Raw genomic sequence first — 20414 nt, 5'->3', positions numbered from 1 at the left:
CCACCCCGGCCCCGGCCTAACCCCTCCCCCCACCCCCGACCTTATAAAGGCAGCGCTCGCCGCCGCCCTCCTCACAGTCTGCCAGCGCGGCCTGCCAGAGAGGTGGCTCCCTCGTCCGCTCCTCAGTCACACTCCGCGCACTCACACACTTGGAAGCGCCTCCCCACGTCCCTCCCCTGCCCTTCTCTCGCTCTGCTCTTCTCTCGCTCACCACAAATAGTCGCCGACCGACTGCCAATCCGCCTCTCTCTCCCTCTCTCCACAACATGACTGACTGGGAAGCGGTGGCTCAGGCAGAGCAGCTCTGCGGGCGCGGGCAGGAGGAGCAGGAGGATTATTAAATAACGCAGCTCCACTCTGTACTGCTGGGAGTGGAGAGAAGGAGCCCAACATCCGAGAAGGGGAGGGAGGGCGGAGGAGGGGGACCGGGAAGGACAGTCCCGTGCCCCGAAGACACAAATCCCCGAGTGCCCGGGAGGAGCCTAACAAGCGGCGCGGAGCCCTCAAGGTAGTAACGCCCCCCGGTTGCCCCCGCACCCGGGGGGTCGCGCTTCGCGTCGCCGCGACCCTGGGGTCGGCCCCGGGCGGACGCGGGGAGGACCGCCCGGCAGGTGACGGCGCCGTGCCCGGGCCGCCCCGGGGCAGCCCCCGCCCAGGCCCGGGGCGCCGGCCGTGGGCCAGGCGTGTGCGGCGCGGAGACCTGGCCTGGCGGGCGGGGTGGGAGGGAGGCGGAAGGGCTCGCTCGCCGCGGGCCCGCGACTCTCCGCGCGCTGCGTGGCCTTTTCCTCCGCGCTCCTGAGCGCTCGGATGACCGCGGCCGCGGCCGCCACTCCGGGGCGGTGAGGAGCGCGGCCGGTCGAGGAGGCAAGAGTTGGAGCAGGCTCGGGGCCGCTCCCCTCCTTCGCCACTCTCGTCCCGCAGGTAGGGGCGCCCGGGGAGCGCTGGCCCCGGGGACTGCGGGTGCCCGGGCGGGGGCGGCGGCGGGGAGGGGGAAGGGGGCGGGGAGCCCGGGGCTCCTGGTGGAGCCGCAGTGCCCGAACCTGGACGGCCCCTTGCCTTCGCCCGCTGGTCCTCGGGCGCTGGCTTCCTGGATTGGAGGCGAGACCCTCCCCAGCGGCGGCAGGAACAGCAGCGACTTAGTGTGAACAAATTGCTTTGTGGTGGCGCATCCAGGGCTCCAGGGAGGGGTGTGTTTGTGTGTGTGTGTGTGTGTGTGTGTGTGTGTGTGTGTGTGTGTGCGCGCGCTCTGGACTAATCAAAGCGTTGGTTCACCTGGAGAGAAAATCAGTCCCGAGCTGGAACCGCAGGTGTCCCCTTGCTCCGCCTCCCCCACCTTCTGGCTTGTGTCCCGGGGACTCGTACACGCAGTGCTGTCAGGGGCAGGGTTGCGCGATGGGGTGACGGAGGGATTTGTGAATGGTGCTGCTCTGCGCGTGGAGGCTGAGTCTTGCTGATGTAAAGGAGGAGGGATCCAGAGTGAGAAGAAAGGCTATTTATGGCAAAGAGTTGTGAAATTTCTCGGGGTTTCCTTCCGTGTTTCCTGAGCTTCTCTGTCTCCCTCTCCTCCTCCGTCTCAATTCCTCTCTCCCATCTCTGCCCTCTTCTTTCTCAGAATTAGAAGCAATTCTGCTTTCTATTCCATCCCCACCCCCTTTCTCATGGGCCCTTGAATATGAGATGAAGGAAGTCAGAAAATCACTTGCCATTTTACAGGTAGAAAAAAAACATGCTTTTTACAAGTTACTGATCCTTTGCCTTTTATGTTTGTGTGTGCTTGTCACGTCTCTTGCCTCTTCAGGCCACCAATAATACTTAGAGACAAAACATCTACTTGGTTTCAACAGCTTTCATTTCTAATATCTTTACAGTTGAATACCTTCCCACTGATATCGGACACATTTATACCCCTAAGAAAGGCTGTTAACATAATGTGCACACATTTTACCATAAAGCTGGTTTTATTAAAAGCCTTGGGGAAGAAAGAGAAGCAGACAGCTAGGTGCGTTTGTATTGATTATTGCTGATTGGAATCAGAACTAGCTATTAAGAAAAGACCTAAAATACCATTAGTCGAGTCCACAACACAATTAGTTTGTTTCGGTTTCTTTTCCTGTTTGCTTTATAACAGACAAAAATTCCAAACATAACGTGAAGCTTAGAGAGGTGCCTTAGAACAGTGTATACCAACTGCGTTTTAGCAAATTTATGTTTGTTCTATGAAAAATCTATGTTTTCATAGAACCGTTTACTGGGTTGTAACTGATATAGTGGGATGGTGTCCTTATTATTTTAAATTTGGATGTCTCTAAGCAGCTGTCAAGCACAATGTTTTTAAAACATTGAAATTCTGTGTTATAACAACGAGTTCAATAATTTCATGGAGAAGAAAGAGAACTGACCAACTTACTGTCAGAGTGATTTGTTTTCATTTAGTATTAATTAAGGAGCTCCTTTTTGACCAAAACATGCCAACTGTTGATGTTTTCTTCCAGTGTGAAAGTAGCTTTCCTTAGCAGTTCTGTTTGTTTCGAAGACAAAGCAGAGTTAAGGATTTATTTTGATTTGATAAGATTTGTATTGGTTTAAAATACATTTTTAACACTGGAACATGTGCAGTTTTATATATTACATTAAAACATGAACTGAGCGCCCTGGCTCTGAGTGTTGTTAACTTTCTTGAATCATTGGAATGTAGAAGTAATGGGGAATTTTAAAATGTACTTGATGGGCTATATTATTGTAGTCATTAAATAGTCATACTTATGAATACTTTTTTTGACACCATCAGAGGATCAGCAACTGTTTTTTATTTTAATGATGCATTTTTATACTATAGGGTGTTGATTTGCATTAAATCGTGAAGTTGAAAATGAAAAATATATGTATATTATAGATGTTGGCCTCCTTATTGCATTTTATTATGCAGCATAGTATTCATAATAAAGAGCCTGTCATGTGCAAGGTACTGTCTAGGTATTGTGGAGGAATGTAAGACTTCTTTGCCTCCTGCCCTTCAGGAGCTTACACTCCAGTTGGGGAAAGTCCGATGTTCATGCTTGAACAGTTAACAAACCTTGACAATAAGAGATTGCATGTCTAATGAAGACTGCAGGAGTTCAGAGCATGACAATAACATTTCATACTGAATTTTGTCTGAAAAGGCTTCTGGGGTAGGTAAGACTTCCTTGGTTTTGATCTTAAAGGATAAATAGGATTAGTGACTTGTGGATAAGAATATAAAATGTAAAATGCAAGTCTCCTTGAATTGTAGAAAAGAGCAAAAGATGTGAGAAAGATAAGTTTGTTTGAAATAGCTTTTGATATTGCAAAGTGGTTGAATTTGTTGTGCAAAGTCGAAGGTGAGCCTGTTTTTGATGTACAACATTCTGTACACTGTGTTTTTGGAATTAGTTGTAAATATTTCTGTGCCTAAGAAGACAAATTTTTATTTTATCTTTTTAGTGAAAAATATACTCTCTATATATTAGAAAAATACATAAGTAGAGAATGCTTACCCTAAATATTTAAATATACCACCTCACACTAAAGTGTTGAATTTTATGTTAATAACAAGGTGGAATGTACATGAAGTGAGCTGTTTGAGTTATATCCTTAACCAGCTCTCCTTAGATTTGGTCTAAAGAAAAGAGTATGATATATGCAAAAGAACAACTGTATAAATAATGAGCAGTCATTGAATGCTTAATATTTTATTCATATAAAATGTAGAACTCATTAACATTTTCCACCATATTTTGTTTTAAAGTTGTTAGAATGCATCTGCATAATAGTTAAGCTATCCTTACATCATTTTCCATGAATACATAGCTATGATGTAGGACCTTTGGAAACAATTTTAGAGTTGTAACAGTTTAAATAATGTTTTAACTATCTTTTGGTAAATATGTTGTATTACTAAAAAGATTGTGCTCTGTTTATAAGAGTGTGCGTTTTTAACTTAGTTACGTGTTCTTTGTATATATATTTGTTTTTATACAAACACAAAACTGTTTAGAATGCATTCCTCCATTTTAGGAACACAAGAGCTAAGATCTGAATTGACATTGAGCCTGTCTAATCAATATGACACTCCAGAAGTATTTTCTGGTGATAGTAAGGAAATAATACAAATATTAGATACGACTTTCAGTAAATAACAGAATAGAATTACTTTCAGCTTAGTTGAATTAAAAGACATATATTTTGTTGGCAGTGAATAGATAAGTCACTACAGAAGTGAAAATCCTTTTAAATCACCAGTTTCTATTCATGCAGGAATGGGATGATTTCCAATGTAGTCAAAGTACAGACCACCGTATCTGTTAATTGGTCTGTTTTGAGTTTGGTTTTGGACAACATGTCACAGGTGTATCACTTTGATAATGTAATCTCTCCCACTGTATGACTGACAGCTTTTGCATGATTTCCCTACTGGATAGTGACAAAATCTATTTGCTGTATATTAAGGACATATGCTTTTATCAGCAATATAATCTTCACTATGTGAGAGTGTCATTTAACAATAAAACATGAAGTCTGCAGTGGGAGAAGCAGAGAGAAAAGATGAGGAGATTGATGAAAGACACTAACAAAGGAAACATACTTCAATATGTAGCTTACGCTAAATATAATATAAAAATGTAAAGCTGACCAGTCTAAGCTGCAGTTGATACAGTACCAGGATATTGCTATCAGTTCTTACTTTAAATGACTGTATTTCATTTTAAGCTATTTTCATGGCTAAACAAAGTGGAAAAAAAAAAAGCGGTGATTGAAAATGTTTACTAGAGTATGTAGTATTATATTAGAATTAAAAGAAATTCTGCTTGGACCTTTGACAGATAAAAGTTTGTTGTTTGACCAAATTCCTGGCTCTATATTTAAACTAACTTAAAAATATACTTTTTGTTTTTTAATTATTTACACTGTAATAACAATTTTAAAATTTCGATTAAACTTATTACAATTCTTGAACACTGTAGCTGTGTTCTGATACTAAATAAAATCTAAAGGTCATTTATAAGGAAACATTCTGTTATCTAATGACAAATTCTTAACCTAGAGTAGTAGTTCTCAAAATGTGGTTCCCTGGGCAATAGCATGAGTAAACTTGTTAAAATGCAATTCCATTAAATGATTGAATCAGAAGCTCTGCATTGGGGTTTCCTGTGTGATTCTTGGGCTTCCCAGGTGGTGCTAGTTGTGAAGAACCCGCCTGCCAATGCAGGGGACACAAGAGACACAGGTTCAATCCCTTGGTTGGGATGATCCCCTGGAGAAGACAGCCTAACCCTCTGCAGTATTCTTGCCTGGAGAATCCCATGGACATAGGAGCCTGGCAGGCTGTGGTCCATAGTGTCTCAAAGAGTCGGACATGAGTGAAGCGACTAAGCATGCACACACGTGTGATTCTTACACACCCTAAAGTTTGAGAATCACTAACTTAGAGTATTTTATAGTAAAATTTGAAGGCCATGTCTTCCGCCTGTTTTATATCTATATACTTTCCTCAACTGGTAGAGATAACTACACTTTAACTGTTTAGACCTAGAAAATATTGCACTCTCCATCAGAAGAATTTCATCTTAATTGAGTTTTTTTCTTTTTAAAAAAACTTAAATGACTTTGTAACTCATTGATTAGGGAAGCAGTACATCAGTGTAGAATTTAACTGGACAATAATGATGTAAAGCTGACCTTATTGGTAGTCATTTATAAAGCAAAAAATATGCACAGTGTACAAAGGTTGACCATCTTTAGTTTTGTTGACTCTTATGTGATATTTTTGGTCTTGGCATTTATAATCATTTTCTCTGTATAAGATTACAGTTATTTTAGCTGTGCAATAATAGCTTCACAAGTGTGAAATGTTCTCTCAAATGTTCTTATTGCTGAAAGAATTTTAGATCACATCTGTACGTCTTTCAAGATAAAGATAATGCGTTCAAATCCTATATCTCTCTTAATATCCTTCTCCCTTTCTTCTTCTTCCATCCTGGCCCCCAACCCCCAGGACTCCCCCACCCCTGCCTTTCAGATACAAGCTCAATCAGCCCTTCCCAAAGGAAAGCTTCCTTGGCCTTCTTTGCTGTATCAGTGTCCCTTATATATATTGTTTTACTTCCATGTTCTTCTTCTTTATGGTACTCATTGCAATTTAATTTTATGTGTGTTTGTGTATTTGGTTCAGTATCATCAAGAATTAACAATGGCCAAGACATAAATATTGAATAATTGTATCCCTTCATTCTAAGGATATTTTATGTTTTTCCAAAGATTGACCCTTTAAAAAGTATTTTAAAATAAAGGGAGTCCCTAGACTATATGAAAATATGGGTGTTGTTTTTATTTTGCAAATGATGAGATGTTTGTTAACAACAGCAGCAATAGCTATCCTGTGCTGAACACTTCTTCCATGACAGACACTTACATTTGTTATGCCATGTAGTTCTCCTAACATTGTAAAATTCTGTGCATATATTAGAGATGAGGAAACTGAGGTTCTATTCTGTGAGCTGCCAAACTACTGATACCAAATATTCATACTTTATTACAATACTTTGTAAATTATGAAATCAGTAGATAGAAGGCATGGAGTGTGTGTATTCAGTCCTTACTCCTGTTTTAACTCTGGGCCCAGCAATATCTGTCCATTATTCACTCTGTTGCTCCTCTCCTCAGTGATGCTATTGCTGCTGCTTGGGTGATTGCAATAAGTGATGGAGAACTTTTAAGGCTGATGATCTTTTTATTTCTCTTTTCAGTACTGATATATTTTGCTCTCAGTGCCATAATTCTTTTACCCCAACTAGTCAGAATCTCCCAAATTATTAGTGGAAATTTAAGATGTAACCAAGTATAGTTTTAAGAATAAGTGCCTATATGTGGAGAATGGTCAAACATTAGATATTCTCCATATTTGGAAATATATAGCATATCTTTTGGCAAAGTACACACAGAGATTTCAGTACCTTGCTCAAGCAAAACTGATATTTTGTGCAGCCTGTTAATTCAGCTTGTCTCCCATGAGAAAAAAAATTACCTATCAGTTTAGTTTCTTTTGACTTTTAATCTTCAACTTATTTACTTAAATATGGCTTTAATCAGTGTTCAAATGTTTAAAGCAAAGGAACTATTTTGAAGTATTTATGTATTATGATTCTGTAGAAGTCCATGGTCAGCATTACATTTGCTTTTTCTGAAGCTTTCTATTAGACTAATGGACAAAATTATATATTTCAAGATGTGCTTAGTCAGTCAATAACATGATTAAAAATAGGTGCATAATAACAAAAAGAAAAAAATGATTGGTTGTTTTTCTGAGTATCTCACTTAAGGCCTTTTTTGTAGCTTTTTGTCAGAATCTTTGTCTGCTGCTGGAATTGTTTATCAGAGCCCTCAGTCATGCTCCTGATTTATGAACATTCCTTCTATGTAGTGGAAAGCTTGGCATCTAGTCCAAGACCTTAGGACTTAATATCAAGCCACCCTTGATGTCCAGCTCTAATGTTATAGCATATTTTTAGTATCGCTTCTTTCTTATAACTGAAACTGATTTCTCACTTAATATTGTCCCCTGCATCTTGGTAACTTACTCAGTACCACCATTTCTCATAGCATTTGAGCACAGACTTTCTTTGACAGAGCCTTCTTTATTTCTTAAGGACTGGGTTTATGCCTGTGAAACCATTTCATTTCCCAAGCTCTTTCATCTGCCTGCAGACTCTCCCCTGCCTTGTCCCCGGTAACTACTTTCCTGGACTTTTAAAACGTTCCAACTCTGAGAGGTATGCTTCATTCCCAGTACTCACTCTTAGACCTTCATGATGCCAACCTCTTATGGCATATTGTTGTTGTTGTTCTGTCGCTAAGTCATGTCCATCTCTCTGTGACCTGTGGATGCAGCATGCCAGGTTCTCAGTTTCATGCCCATTGAGTTGGTGATACTGTCTAACCATCTCATCCTCTGCTACCTTCTTCTCCTTTTGCCCTCAGTCTTTCTGAGCATCAGGGTCTTTTTAAATGAGTTGGCTCTTTGCATCAGATGGCCCAAGTACTGGAACTTTATCTTCAGCATCAGTCCTTCCAGTGAATGTTCAGGATTGATTTTCTTTAGGATTGACTGGTTTGATCTCCTTGCTGTCCAAGGAACTCTCAAGGGTCAGCACAATAGGAAAGCATCAGTTCTTTGGCTCTCAGCCTTTTTGATGGTCCAACTCTCATATCCATACTTGACTACTGGAAAAACCATTGCTTTGACTATGTGGACTTTTGTCAGCAAAATGGTGGCAGGTTTTTAATATGCTGTTTAGGTTTGTCATAGTTTTCCTTCCAAGGAGAAAGTGTCTTTTAATTTCATGGCTGCAGTTATTGTCCACAGTGATTTTGGAGTCCAAGAAAATAAAATCTGTTACTGCTTTCACTTTCTCCCCTTCTGTATGGCTCCACCCCCAGTATAAGTTGGTTGGACTTCTTGGAAGTATTTACAGCTGGGGTTGTATTGTGCTTTACAGACTGAAGGGCAAGTCTAGTTCCAGGTTCTGATCATCACCAGATTGCTTCGTTTTGGTACATGTTATCTTCTTTTATGTGGCTGTGTCCCACTATAGAGCTAACTCATTCATCATCATTGACAGCAAACATTTTGTAAATGCTTATTATGTATGTCAGTCTGTTTCAAAAAGGATGTACCTCCTGTGGTTCTTTAACAGTGTAATCCACGTAAATGGAATACAGATTTTTCCCTGTCTGGTTTGTTTCTGTAATTCTAAGTGAATTGTTTATTTCAAGATGACCTGGCTTTTCTTCATTCTGCTTTGTAACCTTATTTGAGTGTAATATAGTTGGAATGTCAAACAGCTGAAGAAAGATACTCTGGATGGTGTGATGCCTTCTCTAATTTTCCCCATTTGTTAACAAAAACTAGAGGTATTCCTGAGTTCGGGAAGTGTTTGGTAAGCCAGGTATACTGCCTTAATTCAACTTCCTTATCAACCAAATTCAGACTAGCATGTCGTATTTCTTATGTATCTGTTCACTGCAGTTAGGTTTTTCCTGGAAAGTTAAATACTATGATTCTGTTAGTGAGTTGTTATTGCTTTTGTTTGTGACTTTTTTTGTTTTTTGCTTGATTTTGGCAGTAGCAGCAATTGAAACATCATAAACCAATGCAAGGTTTACAAATAAAACCAAGCAAGTGTAAAAACATGGCAGAAACAAATGCAGATATAGGCTTTGACATTCTAGTCAATTCTTTCTCAACTATTTTTATTTGTTTGATTGTTTTTGTTATTTATAGATATATAAATTACCAGAGCATTAAGTCTGAATATATGAAATGTGTTTAGTGAGTACTCTTTAATATAAAGTATTATTTAGAACATTCAGGAAAAACTTGAAAGACATCATATGTGAAGCTTAAGAAAAGGATAAACATACCTCTATATAAAAGTCAAATTCAATATTAGAAATGCAGACTAAAAGTAACTTATTTCATGTAAAGTTTTGAAATGTCTTACTGATAATAAAACCAACGGGTCAGTATACCGGAATTCCTAAATTTTCAAAGAAATGGTACCTACTGGGAAGATAACTCAAACAGAGTTATTTGATTTTGTTTTCAATTTTTAATACTATATTCATGTGCTGCTGCTGCTGCTAAGTCGTGTCTGACTCTGTGCGACCCCGTAAGACAGCAGCCCACCAGGCTCTGCCATCCCTTGGATTCTCCAAGCAAGAACACTGGAGTGGGTTGCCATTTCCTTTCTCCAGTGCATGAAAGTGAAAAGTGAAAGTGAAGTCGCTCAGTCATGTCCGACTCTTAGCGACCCCATGGACTGCCGCCTACCAGGCCCCTCTGTCCATGGAATTTTCCAGGCGAGAGTACTGGAGTGGGGTGCCATTGCCTTCTCTGTATTCATGTGCAAACAGACCCAATAAAACTGAATGTATTCATTAATAAATGAGTTTCTTAAAAGTTAGAATGTACCTCCTTGAGTGGTAATTTTAAAAATAAAGTACAGATTACTAAATTGGGTCTTAAAAAAGCATTATAAATTTGTACAGCAAACATATAAACTTGCAGCAACATTATGGCTAAAATTAACTTTGAGGTATATTTCCTACAGTGTTCCTCAGGGTGTAAATATGGTGATATTGGGAAACATCTTCATCAGCACCAGTTAATCTTTTGAAAGGGTGAAGGGTTCTGCAGTGGGAGGGTCTAAGTTGATGACAGGGAAAGTGTAATATGAAGCATCCCACGGGGACATTTTGTGGGTCCCAGGTCCAAGTCCTGCTCAAAACTTGGGATAGTTTTGAAGGGATAAAGACACTACAATATTAACTATCTAGTGAAGAGTAGGAAAGAATTGCCTTCCAGGATATTTCTGAGGACCATCAGGTTCATTGGATGATAATGAAGGAAACACAGCCCCAGAATCTAATATAGGAAGTGATTTGATGATGTATTGTATTTTAAGTACCAAAAAGTTTTAGTTGAATATGGGATAGATTGGTAAATTTGAAGTTCTGGAGATCTCCAGCCCCACTTCCAACAGGCTAGTCCTCAGTCTCTCTAGTCATCTTTGAGACAAGGGAGCTCTCCAGGGTACTAGAGTTTTGCTGAAATCCTCTCTTGCAAAATAGTGCAAAGTATTTTGTTGTTTTTGGTTTTGCTTATCACAGCCTTTCATAGCCATTGCAGATGCTGCATCATTCACTTAAAATGACTGACCTTCCATCATTTGACTTATTCTTGTGAGTCCTTCAAGGCTCAATGCAAATGTAAGTTCAAGGATGCCTACTTCAACCCCATGTAAGAAGCCTGTTCTGAGTTTTAATAGCAGGCTGTGTATATCACTATCAAGTTTCCATTTAAAGTATCATAATTTACTGCTTGCTTATGCTTCATGCCCACTAGATTGTAGAGTTAATGAGGGCAGAGTTTTGTGCTTTATTCTCTTTTTCAAACAGCTCATCTAAATCAGTGATGTGAAGATCCTTAGTAGTTGATTAGTAAATGAATACTGCTTAAGAGTAGCTTGAATATTGTCCATTTTATGTGAACAGCTCCCAGGGCTAACCACTGTCCTGAGTCATGTCAAGATTCACTTTGAATATTTCTCTCTATGGCTTTTTCATGGACTAAAAACTTTTCTGGGTTACTTGGTTCTTAACTTGAAACCAGATATCCTAAAATGGCCACAAGTCTTGAAAAAAAAAAAATGAAAGGACTGAAGGGACTATGGCATACATACCAGGGGCATTAGGGTATCAGTGAGGTTTAAAGAAAGTAGCATAGGCTGATAATGAAAATGGGGGCCAAAGAACTGACTGGTTTGTCATATTGTTGAACAAGAATCCCAAAGATTTACTCCATGTTCATTTTAAGGCTTCTGGAGTTTGGGCTCTCCTCTCAATTTCTATAGCCCAGATATCCATCTTGAAATGTTTGCAAATCTGAGGTCACGTGAGGATAGTAGAATTCTTCAACTGAATAAACAAATGTTGCTAGTACCTGTGTATATAATGGTTGATGAAACATATGGTTTTTGTCCTCCTGAAGCTTACAGTTTAGTTTTCAATTGTAGTGCCCATATTATCCACGGTACTCGGTGACAGTGGACCTGTCAGAAAAGGAAGACTCCTTTTCTCTTTTCATAGCCGCGTTAGTGACTTCTTGGACTGCCTCTGTACGCCTGCTTGTTTGCAGTGCCCCACTCACACGTGCCGTTGCTCTGAATGTGCCGTGTGGCGGTACATGAGTGTCATCGTGGAAAAACACTTTTGCTTACATGTAAGATGTCCTGTCACTGATAGGATATAGATTTACTGATCACTTTAACATGATTGGTAAATTGTATACCTGTCTATATCTTCCCTTATAGGGACAATTGGAGAGTAGTTGAGGTATCATAGTTTTTCATTTGGTCAGAAATTCCCTATAATTCAAGTGCATGAACAGTAGGAAATGGTTGTGTGGTCTTTTTGTGGGGGATATTTTCACTTTATAATTATACTTCTCATGTTTTTGAAGTATACGTAATATCTATCCTGTATGTCATGCTGTTTCTCTTCCTTGTTTTGATTTTTTTCTTTTACCTGTTCCCAGCAGGAATGTTTCAATTATGAAGCATAAAAAGAAAAGTATATATTTTAGTGATTTTTACTTCTTGAGAAATCTAGTTATATAACTCAGAGAAAAATATGGATTCAAAATAACAGTGTAAAACAAAGAGTTTTAAAAGTGTTAAAAAATAAAGCAAAATTTTTCTATAATCATCTTGAGTAAACTCATAGTTTGGAAAGCTAGTAATTTCTTTATTAAATATTTACAATTATGCCCAATAATATGATCATCATTAATTTTAGAGATTAAAAATCACTAGTCATTTTTGAGTAATACTAGAGATGAAACACTCCTATAAGAACTATGGTTTAATCCATCTAAAAGAAAAGTTGTCTTAAAACTTTTCAAGGCTGTATATGGTGTGTTCTCACAGTTTAGGTATTTTATAATGCCACTGTTAGGAGATAGAGGTGATTTTAGGAATCATGTGAATCATCTGTGTTGTGTAAGCACAGCCCTGGGACTGTTCAGCACTCAGTCAACCCTAGGACTCCTTTGAGACCAAAATTGATGATTGACTCTTAAAGTGTGGTCATGAAAAGATGGGGACCTGCTGTGATTACATTTTCCTTTCCTCTTAAGTAGAAGAAGGTAATTTACTTTACACCCCCACCAAAACCATATTAAGTGCTTGTACAAATATCACTGAATTAAAAATTACTTTTGTAGAGTACTACTGTTTGACATTAAGTCAAAACTTGGATCAGTCATTGTTGTCTATGTACATTTACAAAAATACACATGTATATATTAATGTAATTTCTTATAATGGGATTTTTTAAGTAAAATTTTTTCCTAGTAATGCATGTGTTTTAGCCTTTTTATTTTTGAAGGGAAGAGGTGAATCAGTTAGTGAATCAGTTAATTAGCTCTCCAGAAGAACAGACCAATTGTATACATATTCATATCATCTATCTGTAAGAAGATTCACTTTAAGGAATAATATATATGATTATGGTGGCTTGCAAATCTGAAATCTGTAGGGCAGGCTAGCAGGCTGGAAACTCAAGCAGGATTTCTATGTTACAGTTTGAGGCAAAATTCCTTCTCCAGGAAATGTCAGTTTTTGCTTTTAGGCCTTCAACTGATTCAGTGGGACCCACCCACTTTATTTAAAGGTAATCTGCTTTCAGTTCAGTTCAGTTCAGTCGCTTAACATCAAATATTTATAGACATTAACCATGTCAAAAAATACTTTTCACAGCAATATCCAGACGAGAGTTTGACCAAACAACTGGGCACCATATCTAAGTCAGAATTTCACATACAGTTTAATCGTCACAGAGGGTGAGGGATAATATGTTCACAAGCCCTTTGTAGTTGACATGGTAAGTTTGTGGACACATGCTTTTCCTTTGGCTGGATACTTCAGCATTGGTCATTTGTTTGTACTTGTAGACATAAGTCATCATTCATTGGTTCCTTATATGTCCTGTTCAGTTCAGTCACTCAGTTGTGTCTGATTCTTTGCAACCCCATGGACTGCAGCATGCCAGGCTTCCCTGTCCATCACCAACTCCCAGATCTTGCTCAAACTCATGTCCATTGAGTTGATGATACCATCCAACCATCTCATCCTCTCTTGTCCCCTTCTCCTCCTGCCTTCAATCTTTCCCAGAATCAGGGTCTTTTCCAGTGAGTCAGTTCTTCGCATCAGGTGGCCAAAGGATTGGAGCTTCAGCTTCAGCATCCATGACTCCAATGAATATTCAGGACTGATTTCTTTTAGAATTGACTGGTTTTGATCTCCTTGCAGTCCTAGGGACTCTCAAGCATCTTCTCCAACACCACAGTTCAAAAGCATCAATTCTCTGGTGCTTAGCTTTCTTTATAGTCCCACTCTCACATCCATACATGACTATTGGAAAAACCATAGCTTTGACTAGATAGACCTTTGTTGGCAAAGTAATGTCTCTGCTTTTTAGTATGCTGTCTAAGTCTGTCATGGCTTTTGTTCCAAATGCTTATACATTCTGTAATAATTTCTCAACAATGCAGTGTGTTCAACAGACAATACTAGGCAGTTGAAAACTTCAAAAAGTGACTGAAAGAGGCTAAATCTTTAAGTGTTTTAATTCTAGTGGAAGAGACACTAGATTAGTGTCTAGTGTCTAGACACTAATAGTATAACAGATTACTATGATAAGTAAATTTGTAGAGTGGAAATGTGCATTTTTTAATCATGACAATTAAATATCATTTTCCCCATGAGCAACCAGAAAATAATTTATGTCAATGGTTAATATGCCAAGTTACTATGCTTATTAGTTTAAGGATGACTCACATGTAAAATTGGATTATGAATGCTTGCCCACTGCAGGTCCACTTCATTGACAGTGTTGGCCATGCATACTTTCATTTTAGCACATTAAAGCGTTTGTATTTGTATTCAGCGTATGCAAAGGTGATTCAGTATATACTCAAACAGATCTGACAAGTGGGCTGTCATGTTTTATTGATGATCGTGTATTTTATATAGCATAGAGCAATAAACATGTTCTTTACAGCTTCCAAATGGGTGTTTTCTCATAGCAGTTTCTCCTTCCAAAACTACATTTTATTTCTGTTTTATTTATTCAGTGAATATGAACTTGTCTGCCTGGCTTTTGAGGCCCTCTATAAACTTACCACACTTTACTAATCCAGATACAGATCTTCCACTTTGTTAAGGTCGTGTAACTTAGAACACTCTCAATTACACAGCATATGCATTTAATCCTTTCTGTTTATTCAAATCTCGGCTGTCATTACAGGCCTGACTCCATGAAACCTTCCATGACGACTCTAACCCACCTGGGGTTTCCTTTGCCGTACTCTGGGTTGTGAGCAATACCTAGTTGGCACCAGACAATTAAGTACAGTCTGTTCTGCTACAATGAATTTTTCTGTAATGTGAATTAGCTCCTACAGAATTGGTAGAGGAATTTTATTAGTTAAATGTGGAAGTTGGCTCCTGTGTGATTTTCGCCAACATATTAATATTTAACTTTATCTGGTGATTATAGCCGCACGCAAAGTATATTAGTACAGGCAAATGCAGGACACGATAGACACATACCCTTTTCACCAAACTTTCACCCTTTTAAAAAAGGAAAAGGTCTTGTGTTTCCAATATTATTTCTTTTTCTTTTTTTAATTAGAAATTTTACATGTCTTAATCATACAGAGTTTTTAAAAAAGGTATTTTGGTTTTGTTTAGAACTTTGGGTTATAAGTACATAGATTTTTAATGTTTCTGCAAAGCCCTAATTTGGGAGTATAAGCTCTGTTGTATATGTTGTCCAGTTTTTTCAGAATGAAAGAATACATCTATTGCAGTAACGGAAATTGAGAAAATTTATTTCAAATCACTTAATAGTTACTGAACATCCACTCCATGCCAGACACTAGGGCTCGTGTTGCATGTATGAAAATGAACAGGGCTTGCTTCTGAGTAGACAGGAGACTAAGCCACCAGCACCCTGCCTGGGTGGTGCTGTTGCTTACTTAGCTTGGTGGACCAGGAGGAAGAGAGAGGCAACTGACCTTTGTGTGTGCTTCCTACTCTGCCTGGAATACTCCCTCCTTAAGGATTTGTTTAGTCAGTTTCTTTCCAAGCTTCATTTCTCAACCCAAGTATCATTTCTTTATACTGTTTTAATCTCACCTAGCGCCATGTATCTTTCTTTTACAGCACTTAAGGTAGCTGTTATTTTATAATCATTTGTGAGACTATTTATTTAGTAAATACTTTTCTTAGAATATTCCATGAGAACAGAGATCATGTTTATTTATTCCAATTGTTGTATTCTCGTTTTCTAGTAAAGTAGATAAACAAATGCAAACACACATACATTGGTATTAACGTTAACATGCATGATAAATGTAATACATATTATATATAGATATATATAGCTGGTATTCATTCACTAATTTTTATTTATGTGAATAGATTTCTTTATTTTTTAGCAACTGACCTTTAAATATTCTTCCTGGAATGAGCAATTATTTTTCTAAACATGTTACTTTTGTATCACTGCATTTCCTGGTATTAATTTCCATTTCATTTCCTGAATTAATATGTTGATATTTTTGGCTTATATTTTTGTTTTATACATTTTAATTAAGTATATAATAGAAAGAAAAATATTTTTGGCTACACAATTTCTTATGTTTGTATCTTCTAGAAATTGAAAAATGTCTTAAAATATGCACAGAGCCGAAAAGCTTAAATTATGAAATAGTATTTTTATTATTATTATTTTTTACTTATTATTTAAGTGAGAAGGATGACTTGATCAAGGCCCTAAAAGTAAAAAATCTCAAGGAAGTAATTGAAAATTTTGGAAGAAAATGTTGATTTTTTAATTAAAATTAATATCTGAACATGACTGAATGACTAACACTTTCACACTAAGTTAAATAAACAAATAAATCACAGTCAAGAGGAAAATGTTTGCAAGAAATATAACTGGCTATTTACCCAGAAAATGTAAGAAATGCAACAATTCAATAGTAGTGTGACCAGCTACCCAATAGAAAAAAAAATAGAAAAAAAGATATATAACACTGGCAGCTTATAAAAGAAGAAACTCATGGGAAAGTAAACATGAAAATGTGCTCAATGGTATTAATAATTAGGGAAAAACAAAGCAATGGAATGTTATTGCATAGTACTCATAATGATGACAATTAAGGTTTAGTACTACTAGCCTTTGGTGGGAACACAAAGTATTGTTAGCATGTCTTTCTTGTGAAAGTGTAAATCATAAACATGTAAATCCTTGCCACTTTGGTAATGCCTAGTAAAATTGAAGATATGCAGACTCATTGATCAAGCAGTTCCACTCTCAGGTTTTACATGAAAGAAATTATTATAAACAGTGCTGCGATGAACATTGGGGTGCACGTGTCTCTTTCAGATCTGGTTTCCTCGGTGTGTATGCCCAGAAGTGGTATTGCTGGGTCATATGGCAGTTCTATTTCCAGTTTTTTAAGAAATCTCCACACTGTTTTCCATAGTGGCTGTACTAGTTTGCATTCCCACCAACAGTGTAAGAGGGTTCCCTTTTCTCCACACCCTCTCCAGCATTTATTGCTTGTAGACTTTTGGATAGCAGCCATCCTGACTGGCGTGTAATGGTATCTCATTGTGGTTTTGATTTGCATTTCTCTAATAATGAGTGATGTTGAGCATCTTTTCGTGTGTTTGTTAGCCATCTGTATGTCTTCTTTGGAGAAATGTCTGTTTAGTTCTTTGGCCCATTTTTTGATTGGGTCATTTATTTTTCTGGAATTGAGCTGCAGGAGTTGCTTGTATATTTTTGAGATTAATCCTTTGTCTGTTTCTTCATTTGCGATTATTTTCTCCCAATCTGAGGGCTGTCTTTTCACCTTACTTATAGTTTCCTTTGTAGTGCAAAAGCTTTTAAGTTTCATTAGGTCCCATTTGTTTAGTTTTGCTTTTATTTCCAATATTCTGGGAGGTGGGTCATAGAGGATCCTGCTGAGATTTATGTCAGAGAGTGTTTTGCCTATGTTCTCCTCTAGGAGTTTTATAGTTTCTGGTCTTACATTTAGATCTTTAATCCATTTTGAGTTTATTTTTGTGTATGGTGTTAGAAAGTGTTCTAGTTTCATTCTTTTACAAGTGGTTGACCAGTTTTCCCAGCACCACTTGTTAAAGAGGTTGTCTTTTTTCCATTGTATATCCTTGCCTCTTTTGTCAAAGATAAGGTGTCCATAGGTTCGTGGATTTATCTCTGGGCACTGTTTATAATAGCCAGGACATGGAAGCAGCCTAGATGCCCATCCGCAGATGAATGGATAAGGAAGCTGTGGTACATATACACCATGGAATATTACTCAGCCGTTAAAAAGAATTCATTTGAATCAGTTCTAATGAGATGGACGAAACTGGAGCCCATTATACAGAGTGAAGTAAGCCAGAAAGATAAAGAACATTACAGCATACTAACACATATATACGGAATTTAGAAAGATGGTAACGATAACCCTATATGCAAAACAGAAAAAGAAACACAGAAGTACAGAACAGACTTTTGAACTCCGTGGGAGAAGGTGAGGGTGGGATGTTTCAAAAGAACAGCATGTATATTATCTATGGTGAAACAGATCACCAGCCCAGGTGGGATGCATGAGACAAGTGCTTGGGCCTGGTACACTGGGAGGACCCAGAGGAGTCGGGTGGAGAGGGAGGTGGGAGGGGGGATCGGGATGGGGAATACGTGTAACTCAATGGCTGATTCGTGTCAATGTATGACAAAACCCACTGAAATGTTGTGAAGTAATTGGCCTCCAACTAATAAAATAAAATTAAAAAAAAAAAAAAAAAAAAAGAAATTATTGCCCTTGTACATCAAAATGCATTAAAAATCCATTCATTTGTACCATTTAAAAAAATAGTGGCTATTTGGCAGAAACTGACATTTGATAGAAATACATTTATTGTGAGTTAAAAATCATTTATATTAGTTTTAAACACACAAAGCAAAATTTTTGATACATGTTGTATATGATTACATGATAGGTGTATATATTCATATATACCTAATTTGGGATAGTGAGTTCTGGGAGAGGAGGAAGGGAAAAAAAAAGATTGAAATAAGCTGTATTGCTTGCTAAATTTAATATAGAATAAAAATTGTTCATTTTATGAGAGAATAAACTGATTGTCAGAGAGGTTGTGAATTGTCCACAGTCACTCAGCCTGAACTGTTCCAGGTCCATGTTCGTTGTCCATTTGCTGACATCTTTAATACATGTGAGATAGCTACAGAGTATTTTCATGTTGTGTCCCTCTAAACATTATTAATTGTGTACCCTTTTCTTATATGGTCACTTCAGCACCCAAGCTATAAGATGTTTTAGAGTGAAAGATAGAAACGAGTTGTCAAATTGTTCTATCCACTGCTTTTTCTTCTAAAGCTTGACAGTCCAAATTTGTTTCTTGAAATTTTACTTTAGTCTGTTTCAGAGCTTCTCTGAACTTGCTGCCATACTTTCCCTGATCAGGTTATAGTGATAATCACGTTCTTGCTAGAGCAGTTTTATTGTAGAAGGCCATATTTATTGAATTTAATTACAATTAACCCATTTCACTGGATTAATTGTAATTTCAAGCCTTATGGATGACTTCTTTACTCTTTCCCATTTAATGTGAGGTGTAGGTGACTAGATTATTTTAACTGAAACACCATTAAGTCAAATGCATGTGGACCACCATATACTTGTAACATTCATCCCACAATTAACTGTTAATAATTGCTCTGGATTTGAGTTAGTTGAAGTTTTGTGAATGTGGAGTCTGACTTAATCGCTGGTCATAATGAAGCACCTGAGTCAAAGTTTGTTTAAGTAGTGAGGAAAAAGAAGTGATAAAGTAGTGGAATATAATTACAGTGTATCTAGTTTCATCATTCCAGACCCAAAGTGCAAGCTGGATTATTTGGTGACCTTGGTGATTTAGAATGCCCAGAATACAGAGTGATCACATAGGATAGACACTACAATGATGTGGAATCAATTTCAGATATTCAGACTGCTGTAATCACTAAGTAATACGCTTATGGAAACATTTCATTTAAAATAATTTTTTTCTAAGTCTCAGTTTCTCCTTTGTGATTTCAAGTTTCTGACTTATTCATTTTGGCCAGTTATATACTTTTTTTGTATCTTCCAATAATTAAACTGTTAATATCTAACATTCTAAAAATCAAAGAGATCAGCTTATCTAAATTAATTACTGCTTGAGTATTATTTATATTAAGTTTTAGGACCAATATTTACTTTCATACATAAAATCTAGGCTGTATATAAGTTTGATTTTAAACAAAGTCTGGTGGCCAGTAAACCTACAGATATCAAATAATATGATAAAATATAAAAAATTAATCTTATTTGCTTTCTAGATGACATTTCAAGTGTTTATCCTGTTCTTTTGTTACTTTCTTCCTTTAAATATTGTGATCTCATAGGCCCCAATTAGATTTCAAATCAAAATAGAGACGGCAGTGCTCCTTTCTGATTTAACAAACAAAATACATCATTTTTTATGCATAGGGTAACCCCAACCAAGGAATGCCACATAACCAAACTAGCACTTAAATAATTCAAGTTACATTTTAAAGTAAAACTAGGGAGGGTAAAAGAAATAATTATACTTCTGCCTCCCTTTTGTATTATATGTTATTTCCTTTAAAATAAATATTCCTATACCAGTGTTTTCTTTAGTTATGTGCTCTACACTTGTGGTTGGATTCATATTGTCCATACAATTTGGGCT

The 20414-nt window shown here is 37.7% G+C and overlaps 1 protein-coding gene across 2 annotated transcripts in view; it reads left to right on the top strand.

The window, feature by feature from the left end:
• Positions 1–220: 220 nt before the first annotated feature.
• CCSER1 (coiled-coil serine rich protein 1) overlaps positions 221–20414 on the top strand; it is a 1376611-nt gene continuing 1356417 nt past the window's right edge. For both annotated transcript variants that reach the window (XM_065907287.1, XM_065907286.1), the window contains exon 1: positions 221–508. The gene's annotated coding sequence lies outside the window, so the exon portion shown is untranslated. The remainder of the gene's footprint in view (positions 509–20414) is intronic.

The sequence above is a fragment of the Muntiacus reevesi genome, chromosome 16 (genome assembly GCF_963930625.1).
Source record: "Muntiacus reevesi chromosome 16, mMunRee1.1, whole genome shotgun sequence".
Taxonomy (NCBI): domain Eukaryota; kingdom Metazoa; phylum Chordata; class Mammalia; order Artiodactyla; family Cervidae; genus Muntiacus; species Muntiacus reevesi.
The sequence above is the reverse complement of the archived record's forward strand: the minus strand, read 5'-3'. Positions and strand labels throughout refer to the sequence as shown.